The 16,539-nt window shown below is 40.3% G+C and overlaps 1 protein-coding gene across 9 annotated transcripts in view; it reads left to right on the forward strand.

The window, feature by feature from the left end:
• The window catches only part of TRIM2 (tripartite motif containing 2), a 93,364-nt gene that overhangs the window by 24,684 nt on the left and 52,141 nt on the right, over positions 1–16,539 (forward strand). For 2 of the 9 annotated variants that reach the window (XM_063335678.1, XM_063335679.1), the window contains exon 1: positions 5,808–5,992. The exons of the other annotated variants lie outside the window; for them this stretch is intronic. The gene's annotated coding sequence lies outside the window, so the exon portion shown is untranslated. Of the gene's footprint in view, positions 1–5,807; positions 5,993–16,539 lie in introns of those variants that run through there. 9 annotated transcript variants of the gene reach the window in all.

Here is a 16,539-nt window from a genome sequence, read left to right on the forward strand (position 1 = left end):
CAATACACAGATGGGAAGATGTGAACCAGGGCTTTTAGTGTCTCCTAGCCTGAGGCACCTCATCCTTAGACCCAGTTTGCAGCTCATGCCAGTGTAGAGCATCTATACAGAGTATAGCTCCTCCCTATGGTCCATAACCCACTGCCTCAACCGCATAGTTCACAGTCTCTCCATCTTTCTGCCACAACTCCTCTCCCATCCTAGAGCTACCTTTTCTTCCAGGCCTCCCAGTTCCCATCCTCATGAACTTCTCTGCTCCATACCTTTTAAGTTGCTCGTTCTCCCTGCCTCACCATCCTTAAAAGCTTCCCTAGAGCTCTTTGGTCTTTGCCATATTCTTCTCCTACTCTCAGTCTTCCTCACTACAACCCGGGGTTTGCAGTCTGAGAAAGGGGGGCTGTTTCTTCACCCCTAGCGTTTCAGGTTCTTCAGTGCAAAGGTCTCAACATAACCTTCTTTTTCCCTCTTTCTTGTTTTACTTGAAGGCAGGAAAGTAGGACAGGTCCAGGGTAAACCAGGCACATACTAGCTCTTTATATGCTGTAAGAATGGGTAGCTCCAGGCAAGGTCAGAGAAAGACTAAGCCAAGAAATATATAAGCATGGTATATTTTTTAGAAAATGTAGCCCTTTCTATTTCTCTTGGCAAACAAAGTGTCCAGTATTCAACACATATCTTGTGAACCAGCTTCAGGCCTAGAGCTGCTTTTGAACTGTTTGCTGTGATTCTTCATGTGCTCATTTCTTTGTATTACTGGTCACATGGTAACACTTCTGATTCTTGGATGAACAATATTTTCAAACAAAAAGAGGGATTTGGGCACATTACGTTTGGTTCAGAACTTTTCATGAATGCAGCCATATGAAAAGGTTTTCTGTGTTTCCTGGATACTTCCTTTTGAAAGAAAGCTTACTTATGTGAATGAAAGTTTGTGAAAAGCAGTAATACTGAGATATCACGATTTTATAGGAGCCAGGGCTGGTGGTTAATTTCTGAGAGCAGCAAACTATGATTCAGGGCAACACAGAGCAGAAGCGTGGCACAAACTGAGTGTATGCTGGTGTTTAAGGGTCACGGTTGCTGCAGGAGTGCAACTTAGAGCTTGAATTAAGATTACGGTCAGGAGGAGCGTGGGGCTTACCTGCTGTTTCACAGTATATTTTCATAAGCGGCTTGAGCATTTGGCTCACAGACTTCTTTCTTCCCCTGCTTTAGTCCATAATGCCTCACATCTGTGTCAGCTGCAGCACCCAGCGGACCCCTTCACTTACCTTGGAGAAAATTGATGCATTTTGTCATTGGTCAGTTTTTCTGTCAGGCTATGAACTGTACCTGTTCACTGGGAGTCCAACAAGCACCTCAGTGCAAGGGAAGAAGTGGGAGTGTGCAGCCAGAGGGGGAAAGTTGAAAACAGTCTAATGTTTGTCTTTTGAAATTACATCCTTTCAATATTTGACCTTCCCTGATGTAAACCCCTGGGACATATGCATTGCATGCTGTTTGCTGGGTTGGTACTTAAAGAATACAAAGTATCCAGCCATTACCTCCTATATTGTGGGCTTCAGGGTGGGAAAAAGGGATCACCATTTCAGGTCACTTAGAAGGGAAAAGGCTGCATATCTCTGTCACGGAAGCGCTCAGAATGAGATCACATGCCCCAGGCAAGCCCAGATCCCTGCAGTCACAGATGTTAGTGAGAGCTGATGGGAAAAACTGGCTTAGTGCTATGCTTATTCTTCCTTTTTTCTGGGGACAGCCAGGGGCTACTGCAGGCTGTAGTGAAAACAGCAGCAGCCATGGGGCTTCTCCAACGATGACATCAAGGTTATAATGCATTACGTTTTTGTACGAGCTGCGTATTTTCTTTCTGTGGAAAAGAAGTGATGCATTATAAAGCAAAATGCCAAAAGCACTGAAAGAGCCCGATCCTCATCTTACAGGAGCAGGCTGCAAAGGATTATCACACTGTATTATGTCTTTGTAAGATCAGCTGACAATTATGTGCCTTTCTGGAGGGGACAGGCTTTTGTCCAGTTCAAATCACTGGGCACCAAGTTGAAGTACTAAAATAAAATATGTAGTAAGTGAGGCCAGACTGACTGAATACAAGCTTAGCATCAGAACCCACGTCCAAGGTATTCCATGTGCTGGCTTTAAAATGCTGGTAGTAAATGATTTATAATATCACAACTAATTCATCTTTAAAAAATGGATTGTTGTCAGTGCCAACATCTACATTATTTTATTTCATTAACAGTAAGTGAACTGAAGCTTTGCCTTGAACTTCTACAAGGGTAGATTTGTCTCAGTTTATCAGGCTTGTGGTTTTTCAGGCTGTACAAAGCCTGCCAGCTTGTTTGCGTCAGAAGATTCATGTAGGACTCAAACTATCACCAACTAGAAATCTGCATAAATGTATTTAAAATCCTACACCAAGTAGTCTACTGCTAAAATGAAAGGTGAACACATAGCTGTGGTGCATCCCCGGTTTCTTAATGTGCCATCCTGAGCTTTTATCATTCAGCCAATTTCACGGATTCAAATTAAATTGCAAGGTGCACCCTCCATGAAACCCAGACCTTTCACCTGTCACTTTCTCAGAATTTAAACTGCAAAAAACCAGGATGGAAAACAGGTTGCTTTCATCTATACTTTTGCACTTCAGCACTCCCCATACAGCCACACTAGACTAGATGGGAGCAGAATCCAGGTCGAGAGAGATACGTATTCTGCCACCTACTGTGCATCACAACCTGTCCGTCACAGACTGAGGGGCACTTTTTCCTTGCTTTAATGGACATGCAATGAGGTTTGAAAAAAACTTTCAAGAATCTACATACAAAGCTGCATATAATCAGTGTAGTCAATATCTAAGCTACATCCTTCTCTGCTCTTGTCCTACTAACATCACTAACATAGTTGATCTTGGTGAAATATGAGGGTTGTTTTCTACTTACATGGAAAATAACAGTGTTTGGTAGCTGGCATTTGAAAACATCCTAAATGGAAGCTGCTATTTTTCTGAGAAGGCACATTGCTCCTAGCAGGTTGTTTTCCCTGTCTGATCTGTTCTTTGTTTCAGTCTTTCCTATATGAAGTTTTCTACAGTAAATTTTCTCTCACCATCAAACTGATGAATATCTTCCACCTCCTTTTCTCCAGAAAACTAACATCCCTGTGCTAGATAGGAAAATGGTGCTTGACTGCCTCAAGGTTCCTGGAGACAGTGTGAGAAACTGCTTTAGTAATACCCAGGCAAGAGTGAGGGGACACACGGCTGGCCTGCCTGGAGGCAGGAGCTATCTATGGAGAGTAGGATGCTGGTGTACCCCACATGGATGATATGAAAGAGGAAATGAAGAACAGCAAAGAAAGGAGAAAAAGATGGTGAATAAGAATGATCCCTGGAAAATGAAAGGTCGTATTAAAAGTTTTCTATTTTTGAATCTTGAATTTTCTTGAAGTTTTCTTACAGAGTTGTTATTTGTGAAAGCAGCCTTTGATGTAAATGGACTGGGTTTTTTTAGAGAACAGATATATTGAAGAGTACCTGAGAGATCAGTGTGAATTAATGCATATGCTCCTCGGAGGGAAAAAACATTCAGTCAGCAGGAGCATCACAAATTGAAAGTGGTTATTTCTATCTACTCTCCACTTTAACACCATGTTTCAGCAAAAAAAGAGTTCTTATTCTGAAGTCATTCAACTTGTCCTGTAATGTGATAGTACAATGGGGAAGAGACTCTACATGTCCAGAAGAACATACAAGGGCTACTCTGCTGTACCCCATGAAATAATTTCTAGCCCTAAACCTGGAAGTCTGTTTTACCAGGATCAAGCCCTTTGATTTCATGGAAAATATCAGTCCTGATTAAAACAAGATGTAGTCAGTTCACCCCACTTGTTTACTAAGTGGGAGAAGAATAACTCAACCATTAATAAACGTTTACTGCTGTTTCAAAAAATAATATTATTTGCTTTAGCTGACATCTGTGCGTTTCAAGTGTTTTGCTGCTTACTACCTTGATGGGAGGACAGAACAGAAGAGAGGAAAAATGCTAGAATGCAGGTCAAAGATGCACAACTGTGGTAGCAGCTGAGCAGTAGGGCACACGAAATCTGTTCTCGAGTACCTCTTGTTTGTGTAGGGTGCTCTGGTGTCTAATAATAAAACTGAGCTCATGTGTAGCCTTTTACATTGGATCACTGGATTGTATTTCGCTGATCTGGAGGGCTGCCTGTTTTCATAAAAGCTGTAGGAATATACTACCTTTGAGATCTCTAGCATTCTATCTTATGTAACTGCAATTATTCAATGGGTTATACAACTATTGGAAGGAATTGTGACAGCACGCACAAATATACACGCAAAAAAAATTAATTCATAATTTTCTCTTTTGCTTCTACTGCTTGGTGATTCTTGATTATTTTATTTTTTTTTTAAAAAAGGATTCAACTGCTTTTGACATTAACAGTCCTGTCATGTCAATCCTGGATCCAGGGATCCAGGTACCAGATGAGTAGACAATTAGCACAATCCTAATTGTGCAAAGATGAAAAACTGAGCAAGTGAGGAGGCTCAGGACTTTTAGGCAGTGTTTACAATGGTGTTTTTATTTTGTTAATGACTCACTGTAGCGATTGACCCATGGTTTGGTGAAAGCTGCATCGTTTAGAGATTCTCACTGTTCAAATAGAGTAAGATTATTCCCAGTAGAAAAGCTTGCAAAAGTCCTCTAGCAAAACTAAAAACTAAATAAAACCAGATACTTCAAAGTAAAAGAACAGCCAGACAACAACAACTTTAGTTTTAAGCAATGGCAAAACTTTTTTTATCCACCATAAAATTAGTTTTCCCTTTTTTTTATTGGGAAAAATGTGTTCGTCAGTACTGACTCAAAAGCCTTGAGCTATCCAAAAATATAGGACCCCTCAAGCCTCTGGTACCTGAATGTAATTAGGGCAGTATACCTTTAAATAGCTGAAAAGAGGGACTGAAAGTGACTTAGTTACTTTTCAAAATTTTGCTTGTGATACTTTTGGTAAAATGTTTGTTCATTCATGTAACGAGTGGATCAGATCACCCCAGAGGTTCTCTATCAAGCAACTGACCCCTGACTCTGAGAGTTGCCACCTTAGAGAAAAAAACCACCAGACCAAAACAATGGCCCCAACACAATAGATTTGCTTGCCACCTGGAAGCATTTAAAGGATGTAAGTGGATCAGCATTCACTTCCCTGTTTATAAAAACCAGGTTGTTCTAAATGACTTGCTAAACTGTTGAACTATTTCAACTAATGCACTGGATTTCCCCCCCCTTCCAGAGAGGCTGTGTGTGCTGGGAGGGAGGGCTGCAAGGCCGGGTTGTTTCCACAGCGGGTGGGGGGGACCCGGCTGCCACTTTCCTGAGTGGTGTGTGGTGCTGGGGGCTGCCTGGGGGAGCAGTCAGTCATCAGCAGGCGGGAGACCGTCCCAGCATGGGGCTGGCTGTTTATTTTCAAAGTCTTTGTACCTCAGGTTACTTGTAAGGCTGATGCTTGGGGAGTTCTGCTAAAACTGGACTGTATATATTCCCTGGTTTGCCTGTAATTTGCAGTTTATGAAAACCAGATGGATGACTCCGTGCTTTGCAAGTTAGTATAGGGATGGGAGCTTCTGACATAAGAGCAGCTTTTACAGAAAACACTGAGTTAAGAAGATTCAGGCTCAAGCTAGATTGCTGCTTCCCTCCCCCCGCTTTTGTCTATTTTTACTGCATCATTGGTATGTGTCCAAGGAAAGTCGGCCATATCATTCGGAAATACAAGGGGATAAACTTTTGACTGTCGGATCTCTTCAGGCTGAGAGACTCCAGAGTAAATGAACTGGGAGAGAGAGAATTAAAAGGAGAGATTTCTTTAGGTGAACTTTTTTGGTTGTCTGCTCAGCCAACAGCAGTGTAAAATAACGAAGAAACTGCAGCAGTCCTTTCCCACTGTCTTTCTAAATAATGTAAGTTACCCTTTCACACTCGTCTCTAACTGTCCGTGTGCCTTTTCTGCTTTCGAGTGTTTTGTGAGAGCAGTGGTTTTACAGCGAGTGAGCACTGGCCAGGAGCTCTGCTGCATGAAGCAGGGAATCGCGTTGTCTTTCTTTTTCTTCTTTAAGTCAGGGCGGCAGCGGGGAAGCCGAACAGTTTGACACCCCCTTGCTTTGACAGTCGTGCTAGCTCGACTTTAGATGGCTGTCGAAACCTTTAAACCTTTTCAGTGTTCGTGCAGAAATCCGTTTGTAGTTGGTAAAAGACAATAGCAAATGTTTTGATTGAACTGTGCGTGTCAGGCTTGCTGTAAGAGCAGGCGTTTCAAAGGGGATTGTGTGATGCTGTGTAAACAGGACAGGATGTGACAAGGGAAAACAAATGTTTCCTGCTCTTTAATATTTAAAAGAAATAATTGAAACAGAGCCAAGGAGTTTGCCTACGAAAAAATAGTGATGTTTATTCAAAGCAAAATAACGACTCCGTAAATCTGAGAGGACAATGCCAAAGTCTAATTAGGAGAGTTTTACTTTTCACAGGTGTTCAGTTTTTTGAAGTTGGTGGTTGGCATTAATGTTGCTGTATTCTGTTGTGCTTTTGTGAAGAGTAACTTGAGTCATTACCTGGTGCGTGGCTCTCTGTAGATTACTCATGTTTGTTGATTTCCCCCCTTCTTGTTTATTTTACTATTTTCAAAATGCAGTCTAGACAGACTATCAGGCAGATTGTTACATTTAAGTAGAAACAAGGCATTATAATGACAACGTACCAGGTAATATACCAAGAATAAGAGAAAAATTGCCCTGATGTCAAACATTCATTTGGCCAAAACAATTACAGAAATGTTCGTTTATATGGGGACAAATATGAAAACTGTGGTGAAATTACAATGACTAAACAAATATTTCTTAGATAAGGATGTGGCGTAAGAAAAGTTGCTTTCTGTTCCAGTCCTGGATTTTTTGCCTTTGAGCACAATGGATTTACTACCTGGATAACAGTTCTGTGGCTGACTACTGTGATTTAATTATCAGAAGTTTTTTCTTAAAATTTCACATTGCTGCTTACGTGAGAACTGAAATTAAATTGAATAGCAATACTAATGAGAGTTTCTAGACCATGTGAATATTTGGAGTAAACCTGAGAATACAAACTGTAGGGCTTGAAAAGCCTATTAAAAGGTTTGGTTTGTTAAAATCTGTATAAGTGTGTTTATTTTAAAGCCGTCCTATAACTTTCTGGAAGATGGACTCACGATATCTGAAGCTTAGAGTGGTTATAGAGAGAAGGTACCAGGTACTGTACCTGGTCTTGGGACTGCATCGTCCTGCTAACAAACAAAGCCACCAGAAAGAGGATGTTAGTCCCTGTTTCCAGAGAGTTTTTTTGGGGCAATCATTCTGTTGTCTGCTGACAAAATGAAATAAGGCTTCTGTGCTTTGGCCCTCATCTAAAACTGCTTACCATATACCAAAGATTTCCTCAAACTTAAGTTGTGAAGAAACTCCCTGGTCTGATCTGGACCTGCAGTGCCCACAGCTTGGCTATAAAGAACAGCTTGGGATTTTCTTCACTGAGGGCTCATTTCAGTCCTTGAGATTCATCCTTTTTCATGAGAAATGGCTTTGATTCACCTTTAATACACCACGGCTTTCCTCAGCCAGAAGGCTGAACAGAACTTCTTTGTTGCTTCAAGGAGCACCACTAATACATGCTGCTTAAGGGCCAGAAGGAAACGTGCAGTGGGTTTTATGACAGAACCAATTCTAGATTTGATTATAGGGTTTCTGGGAAGAGGGAAAAATTAAAATCATGGAAACATTTATTGCATCCAACTGGGAAAAATCTTAAGGTTTTGTTGTGTAATGCATAAAGGGAGACAGCAAATGTATCATGCCAGATACAGAATAAAAATTAGAAGTGTATATATGTTTAATGCCTTTTTTTTGGATCTTAAATGTTCATCTTTTTCATGGGAGTTATTTTCCATGTTCTATCTAGAATACATGAGTTCAGTGAAATCTTGGTTTTGAGGCTAGGTTTGAGACAAACAGTGTCCATGGCGGTGTCTGAATTCTGCTACGTTCAGCAGCATGCACAGTGTCTGGAAAATTAGACCTTACCTGGACAAAGCTGACAATTCTGCTGGGGGATTTCCCCAGCTCATGATAGTATTCTTTCTCTGAGAATCCCAGTTTTAGCTGAAGGTCACGTTTGTTACTGGAAAATCCCAGCTAATTGGTGCTAAAAGCCATCGTGAAAATGTGCTGGGCCTGTCTTTGCCTGATAATGGAATTTCATTAATTCATAACAAAACTAAGATTTGGACAGCTTATATAAACAGAGTGATGCTCCTGATTCCTTTGAGGAAAACTGGGGAATTAAATGAACTGAAAAGGTTTTGGGTGTCCTGATGCAGAGAACAAAGTGTTGTGCATTCCTATAGTGAAGCTGAAATTTAATCATCTGCATAAAGTATTAAACATATGCAGTTTTGCATAAACATGTAATATTGTGTCTAGACGCATGAACTATTTATACAAAAACAAAGGCACAGTGTATGGTAGGTTAGGATAAATCCTTGAGCCAAATGTAAAAGAATTGGATTTGATCAGTTGGCAAGCGTGTTGTCTCATCAAAATTAAATGTGTCTGAGGATACAAGCGTAGCTAGTTTGAACTATTTGTTTATACACAGCAGAAAACATATATATTACTCCAAATAATAAAGTCAGTTTATAAAGAATGATCCTTAATACAGCTGCATTATAGAAGGGAATAGCTCTTCAGATTTAAATAGTTGTTCTAAGGACAGCGCAATATTCTGTATTATAAAGAGCCATTAATTCCAAAGAATCTACAAATGCGTGGAAGGCTACAACGCAGTGGTTTTGCACCTTTTTTTTATTTTTCAAGCCCTAAAAATTTTCTCCTGGAATTTTGCTCACATGAATTTTGCAGGGTAACATATATGAACTTGCTTTTTTTTAGTCAGCTTTCAGGGACCACGTTGAAGCCGTCCAGTGACTGTCAGATTGAAATCCACTATTGCAGATCCTATACTTGGCCGACACCTTCAACCAAAATTAGATATGCTATTTCCGGAGACTGCAGGTTGTGGTTACGTTATTGCTGATGTTTGTGGCCTAAAAATAAAAAAGGGGGGGGAGCTAATCATGTGAAACACATGACTGTTAAAAAAAACAAGACTGAAACAAAATCAATCTTTATGGAAAGGAATAAATGTTGGAATTGAAATAATCATTGTTTGGTGGTTTCTAAAATACTGAAGGGAAAAGAACAGGGCTTAGCATTCACATAAATAGACTTTACCTTTCTATACCTCCATTTTTGATAAGTTACTTTTTAAGACTCGCTTCTTCTGTTACAGTTGGGCCTGCTACTGTATTTGTTATGTGACATAAACAGATTGGAGGCAGTCCCTTGGTGTGCTGTAAGGTTTATGTTGACACGTGCCTGTAATGGCAAGAGCTGCTTGGTTGCAAACACTTAGTAAATGCAATTTGGAAGAATTCCTGTTTTGTGAGAAATCATGCAAGATTTCTTTCTCTTCCTCTTTATTTTTGATCAACTGGAATAAAGTCCACCTCCCACTGAACAAAACTCAGGTTGACCTTTGGAGAGATGAAAATGGCATTTCTTGTCAAACTTCCGAATTGTTTTATTTCTATATAGACCAGGGTTTTTTTCAGTGGTTTAAATAACTAAATATTTATTGTAAAAATTGTAATATTAAAGAAATTTGTCTTTGTTTTCTACCATAGACTCTGTAGACGTTTTCTGTCACAGAATCCGTAGACCTGTCTTGGCATTGCATGTCATACCCTCTAATAATTGGGGTGGTTGGCTATATTTGAATTGGGCTTTGCTTATTTTAAAAGGTGAATTTAGCTGGAAGTCAGTAATTGAGTTTGATCACAGGATTAGCAGTTTGTAACTGGTATAGCATAAAGTGAAATACATGATGTAATGCATCACTGTAATGCACTGTGTGGGGACAGCCAAGGTTCTAGTCAGCTGAGAAGTCTGCTGGCAACCGGGCAGCCTTCCGACTTCCCAGCTGGATTTCAGGGCAATAACTCAAAAGCAAATCCCATTCAAAAGGAAGAATTGAAATAGCAATTGGAATGTAGTTCTTGAGGTGCTGAACAGGTAGTGTGGTGGCTAGATGTTGGCTGGCTCCATCCATCTTGCTACTAGTTAGTTGCAGTAGGGTTAAAAGAGGCACAGCTAAATTAAGAAGGAGACTAATCATAGACATGTGAAAAATGTTAGCAGCATGTATTCTGGCACTTCTTACATTACATGGTGATCCTGTTAACACAAGCATCAAAATATATCCTGTGTAGCTCATCTGCTACAAGAGTTTACAAAGAAACTGCTGCCGGAATAGCTACAATGATTTACTGTCAGATATTAAATCTAGGTTATAATAACTTTAAGAATATGCCCTGCCATGAGAAGACAAGTGACTTCAAAATCTACTGTAATCATATATACACTAAATGTTCCCCTGGAAGAATTCTGGACCACTCTGCTTCTTATGGTCAGCACTTTTGCTCATGTGTAAAATATCATTCATTCTCTCTCACTTTAAAACCTTCTGAATATTTTGGATGTGTTTTAGGAGCAATTAATTGGGTGCATGGTGATCTTCAGTCCTCATGCCAGGGTGAACGCCCTCTGTGAAAGAGACATAAAGGTTGGAGTACATGCAATTACTTTTGACCAGGTTTTAAATGCATGAAATGAATGTTCAGCAATCTGCCTGCTCCTAATCCAGTATGGATTTATTTGTCTTAGTGTTATTAGTCTGTCTAAACATGTGTATGATCAGTTTATTTCTGGGTGACTTTCTGTTCTTTTGTCATGTAAAGCTATTTGTTCTGCGCTACCATGAACTTCTGTTCTTGATTATTTTTTTTCTTTCAATTCTGGAAACGTAGACTGACAATGCCCTTTTTTTCTGTTGTTTTTTATGGATGTTGAATCCGCTAGGTTTGCGGATATCCCTTCATCGAACTTGTAATTTGGAGTAATGGCTTAAAGAAAAAGTTGAAAGTTTTAGTCCCTGATGAGATTTATACTGTGCCTGCCTCCTCCTACATAAATTTTTAGTAGAATTTGGTTATTTGAAGGTGTGTGGTATCTACCAGTGTGTTTTGTGAAGCGCTCAGGAATTGATTTAGCAAGAAAAAACCAGTGGCCAGATTATTTTGAGCTATGTGACTCTGACTAGTAGGAAAATACAAATGTGCAAAGATGCTTCTGTACCTTGTTCAGAACAAAAACCCTCCAAAGCTGTGATGGAATCTTGAGCAAATGCACTTGACATAATTACTTACCGAAAAACAACCCAAAAAATGGCACTCAAAAGATCTGATGCACTTAGAAATGCTCTCGAAAAGATCCCGACAATTACGTTTTTGTGTGCCTCTGAATGCTTTAATCTCTATAGTGGTCCTTGGAGAGACTTAGTATGTGCACCATATTTAGCCCTAGCCATATTTGGTCCATGATATATGTTATTAGAGAACTTGCGTACAAGTTTGAGAAACAGGACTTCCAAAAGAGCAGATGCCACCAGGTTTTCAGTGGTGTCAGGTGTTTTCAAGGCCACCCTGGTTCTTCTGAGAACAGTTAAATGTTGTAAATACTGTAAATCAGGCTGCTTACAAATTCCTCAGGAACTAAAATTACCCCCAGGAATGAAAACTCAGGACCGAGGAGCAAGCCTTTTACAGCACACAAAAACTGTTCAAGAGAAAAAACTGCCGTGGTTTGTCTGTGTTTGCACAGTATTTTTTTCTTTCTTTTCTAGTGAGGAAACAGTATTTGTGAAACGCCCTTCTACAACTTTCTCTCCTGTAATCCCTATATCGGTGGAAGTGTTAATGTAAACCTTCAGGGATTAACTCCCACAAGATAAGCTTCTGCAGCTGCTTTTTTTTGTTGTTGTTGTTATCATCTTGAAAGCAGATTTAATTTGATATTTAGAGCTCAAATAATTGCACTCTAGTGGGGTTGGGAAACCTAGGGCCCAAAAGTCAGGTAGAGCCACAGCCGAATTTCATATCGGCTGAGCTTTTTGTGTCCGGAGTGTTACTCTGAGACAATACTATGATATGGGTTAGTGTGTGGTCTTCCCAATGTGCCTGAAAGGCTTGCTGGACCCTCCGCAAAGAACAGGCTCTCCTCTTTACTTATTACCTGATTCTTAGTCTGCTCTGTCTAGTCTTGGGAATCTTTCTGCCTCTCAGCTCAGAAAATATTTTACAATAAAGAGATAAAATTAAGTGTTGTACCATGAAGATATCATCCTATTTATCAAATAAGCAGTGGTAATTTTTTGCCTTGCATTTAAAGTAGCTGGAAATATATTTTGACTGTGAAATACAAACAAGTTCTGAGATACTTCACTACTAATTTAATTAGATGAATAATTTTCCATTCATTCACAAATGTAATCCTTTACTTAAAATCTCTCAGTGGAGACAAGTGCAATCCTTTATTAGACAGAAAATAGAAGACAGCATGTAACAGAGGAGTCTATTGTTATAAGAACTGTGCTACATGTTCTATGTAGGCAGAGTACCCCCTCATCCCTTAACTTCATCATTCTAATTAGCTTTTTTACTATTCCCTCCTACAAAAAATAATAAAAAAACCCCCCACAGACTAGACTGGTGCATGCAAAAGTGTTTGTATCTAATAAGGTGAATTTGCAAATAATAAGTGAGTAGTTCCATTTCCTGTGCTTGCAAAGTCCAAAATTTTTGTTTGTCTTATCAGAAGCCAACACATTGCAGAGTCTTGAATACAAGTAAGTAGAAGAGCAGGAAGGCTTCTTCCCATATTTAACTTTTGGGGTGGATTTTTGTCTGTGCTCCTGAATGGTGGCCTTTACCCTCTGAACAACCATCATTGTTTCACCTCTGGGATGTGCTCTTGCAGAAGGCCTGCTCTGAAGGCGTGCACCCTCTGGAGGGACCTCTGTTGAGGAAGGGGGACAACTTTTAAACTTTTAAATGAGGACAACCAGGATAGTGGCCAAAGCATGATTTCCCCAAGCTCTATGGCATTGCTTTTGGAATAATACAGAGTGCTTCTGCAGAGAGACAAGACAAATGTCACTCTTAAGGAAATATCAATAGAAGCATCTTTGTTGTTTTGTTTGTTTGTTTGTTTCTTAAGGATAAAGTCAATTTGAAAAGGTAGGAGGAAGTGGGGAGAAATGCCAGGTTAGTAATGTATTCGCTATGAAAGATTTCTCTGCTTGGAGTGATGACTAGGCAGTCTGCATTGTTCTCTGTCTTGTTTGTATGACTTAGAAATGGGTGTACATGCGAAAGGTACTCTGTGGCCCTGAGTGGCATTCTTCATGCAACATTAAGGCAGCTGTCTGATGGATTCATTTCACCTGACATCCCTAAATGGCAGGGCTCTGCAAAGTGATAAAAACATCCCTGTGGAGCCATTAGTGTCCCTTAACTATGCCAAAAGGGAGTAGCTACAGTGACAGCTCCTGTGATGTCTACACTGACTATTTTGAAGGTTTGTCTGGGTCAAATCAAAAGTAAATCTAGCCTAGCCTTATAATTTGGGTGGTGTCTGACAGTGGATGCCTGTAGAAGGGCATAAGAATAGATCAGACATACCATGGTACTCTCCAGAATGCTCTTTCATCTTCAATGATTTGTGCTTCCAGTTCTGCTTCTGGTGGAAGTGGTGTCTTTATTTTAAGTGGTGATTTATTTTAAAATCTCTAATCAATTTATCCACTATGAATTTGTTCTTCTCTCTTGGAATGCCTATAAAATATTAACAACTGTAGCGTCCTGGGGCAAAGGGTTTTGTAGCTCAGGGAATGAAGGAGTATCCAGCACGTTACTGGTAGCCTTAAAAGAGGTTTCTCATCTGTGTCCAACAAAAAGAAAGACTAAAAAGCAATAGATATAAATTGGAAATAAAAAAATAAACTGTAAATAAAATTTAACTCAGAGTACAGCCTGCTCCACCTACCAAAAACCTAGTGATTGCTGTTTCATCAGGCTTCCAAAAGCATTTGTTATTTGAAACACATCCTAACAGCCCCTCGCTGTGGTATCTGAGTTACAGAAGTTGTTCAGTACCTGAGATAGTGCAGAGCCTGTACGTCCTATTGGTAACTGGGTTTCCACTAGGACTTCTCAATTACTTTTAACAGCAGTGCCTACAGCTGGCTACCTTACATGCATCTCTAATGGGTTTTGTTGTTTACTACGTATAACCTGTATCAGTAACAGCATGGTACATCTTGTCACAGTCATTGCCAGGACTACTTCTAAAGTGTCAGGCAGTTCTTATATCTCCTCATAGAGTTTGCAAAGGGAAGCGGATACTAAGATCTGCTCCTGTTCTCTGTGACAAATTCAGGCTATATAAGCTACTGTCTTGCACCTCTTTCTTTACAAAAATAGCCCTTATCCAAATTAATGGATGGCTATTAAAACTTATTTCATAGTGTAGAAAGGTACTCAGTGTCACAGATACGGTTAAATGGCAATAGTTGAATTGTGTGAGGTGTTAAGACATGGGCTACCTATGCTTGCACAGGATCTGTGTTTGGTGTAGCCGGTGCCTATCACAGTGGGATTCTGTTGCTTGGGAGAGATTTCCAGGTGCTATTACAATCCAAATGATAATGTGGCTGATTTTAGACAATACTGTTCTTAGCTGTCCTGATACCAGTGTTTTTTCCAAGTGCCTTTTTTATTTAAAAATACAGCTGCATTCACATGGTTATTATTTTCTAGACTGTCTCCTAATTTGCTTTTCATGTACTTAAAAATGTACTGGTTTTCCTGTAAAGTAAAATGGATGTATTTTCATATAGAAATAAATGTACTGTGGATCTCAGTTCAGTTTGGGAGAGTCTTAAGATTGTGTCATATGAGTGGTTCTACTTTCTTCCTCTTTGATTAGCTGTTGCTTCGTAAGTTGTGATGTCAGTTGAAAAGACTGATATTCATGCAGGAAGATACGTATGAGGGTCTTCTGAGAATGTAATTTTTGCAGAAGTCTGACCTATGTCAGTGCTGGGCATTTGCTTATGAGCAGCCTGGCAATGCCCCTGTAGGAGCCTTGGGCATCGGGCCTGAACCTGCCCTGCGTGATGAGAACCTGGAAGAGATGTCTAAGAAAAAGCTTAGGAGAGGTATTTTTGGAGATGAAGGATAACGGAGGACACCGTTTTCTACTGCTGCTCCATGCAGCTTGTGTCTTGTATAAAAATCTTGTTCCTTGAGGAAAAGGCCTGAGGAAGGGCCACAAGGACTGTCTAGAGATCCAGCCCTGCCCCACAGTTTTGCAGTCACATAACTACATCTTACTGTGGCTGTAGTGAAACTCTGCTGTGGAAACACATACTGGGAATTGATGCATTTCTGCAGATAAGGCACAAGATACAGGGACCACTTTGTCTGTGCTGCAGAAAGGTTTCAGCTTTTTCCCATAACAACAGTTCTTTAAATAGGAACGCTGGTGTGCAATCAGCAAACGAGTGTCCTTGCTGAGGACTGGAAAAACGTGTTTACTGGGTGAAGTTCAGCCATTGGGTGTTTCCAAGTTCTGAAGTGCTGGAGCTGACTACTGCTAAGTCAAATGGAGCAACCCCGTGAGTGTGGAGGAGGAGGAGGACAGAGCCTGGCAGCTGGCACACTTGGGCTCTGTGCACTCACAGCTCCCCATGGGAGCTGTAGATGGCTTTTTGTTACTGTTTGGGTGGTTCAGCTCCTGTGCCTACAACCATTGTTAAAACCCACAGAGCTCCTTTTGCCAAGGTTGTTCTGACATTGTTTCTCGCTATTGCTGGTGCTGCCAGCCTACCTGCTGTATGCAGCTACATGTTTACCTACTTGCTGTGAAAGTTCAGTGTTGTGTTTTTGCCAACATAAAGAGCCTGCCTGGGTAAACTTCTGCCTGCTGCTTAACGCTTGGGCAAGGTCTTCTCTGAACCTAAGGATGATATAAATATTTAGACATACTGCTGTGTTTTTGAAAGACATTTCTGTTCAGAAGACTTAACAGACATAGAAGGTAACAACGCTGCTGGGCTCTGGGCAAGAAAATGAGGTGGGTACGGTACAAAAGCTAAGGTAAATATGGAGGTGTAGCAACCAGTATTTCGTCTTTTAAACAGTGTAAGTGCTGCTGAGGATGTGAGCGTGAATTCAGCCTTCTTACGGGTTGGAGAGGGGCTCTTCCTTACCCTTCCTTCCTAGTCCCTCTTCCAGATGTGTTTTTGGCGGAAACCTTAGCAGCTCAGGCACCCTATCTGCTGTGTGCTAAGACGACGTGAATTCCTTCACTTTCTGCCTCCATTGTTTGCTTTTTTAATGCTTAGATTCCATCTGCTATTTCTTGCTGTGAAACACCTTTTTTTTTTTTTTCCAGTTTATTGTCCACATACTGTATCTGCTGGGAAGTGGGATTTTGAAGGTTGCAAGAAAAAAAATTCT

The sequence above is a fragment of the Chroicocephalus ridibundus genome, chromosome 5, assembly GCF_963924245.1.
Source record: "Chroicocephalus ridibundus chromosome 5, bChrRid1.1, whole genome shotgun sequence".
In the NCBI taxonomy this organism is placed as follows: Eukaryota; Metazoa; Chordata; class Aves; order Charadriiformes; family Laridae; genus Chroicocephalus; species Chroicocephalus ridibundus.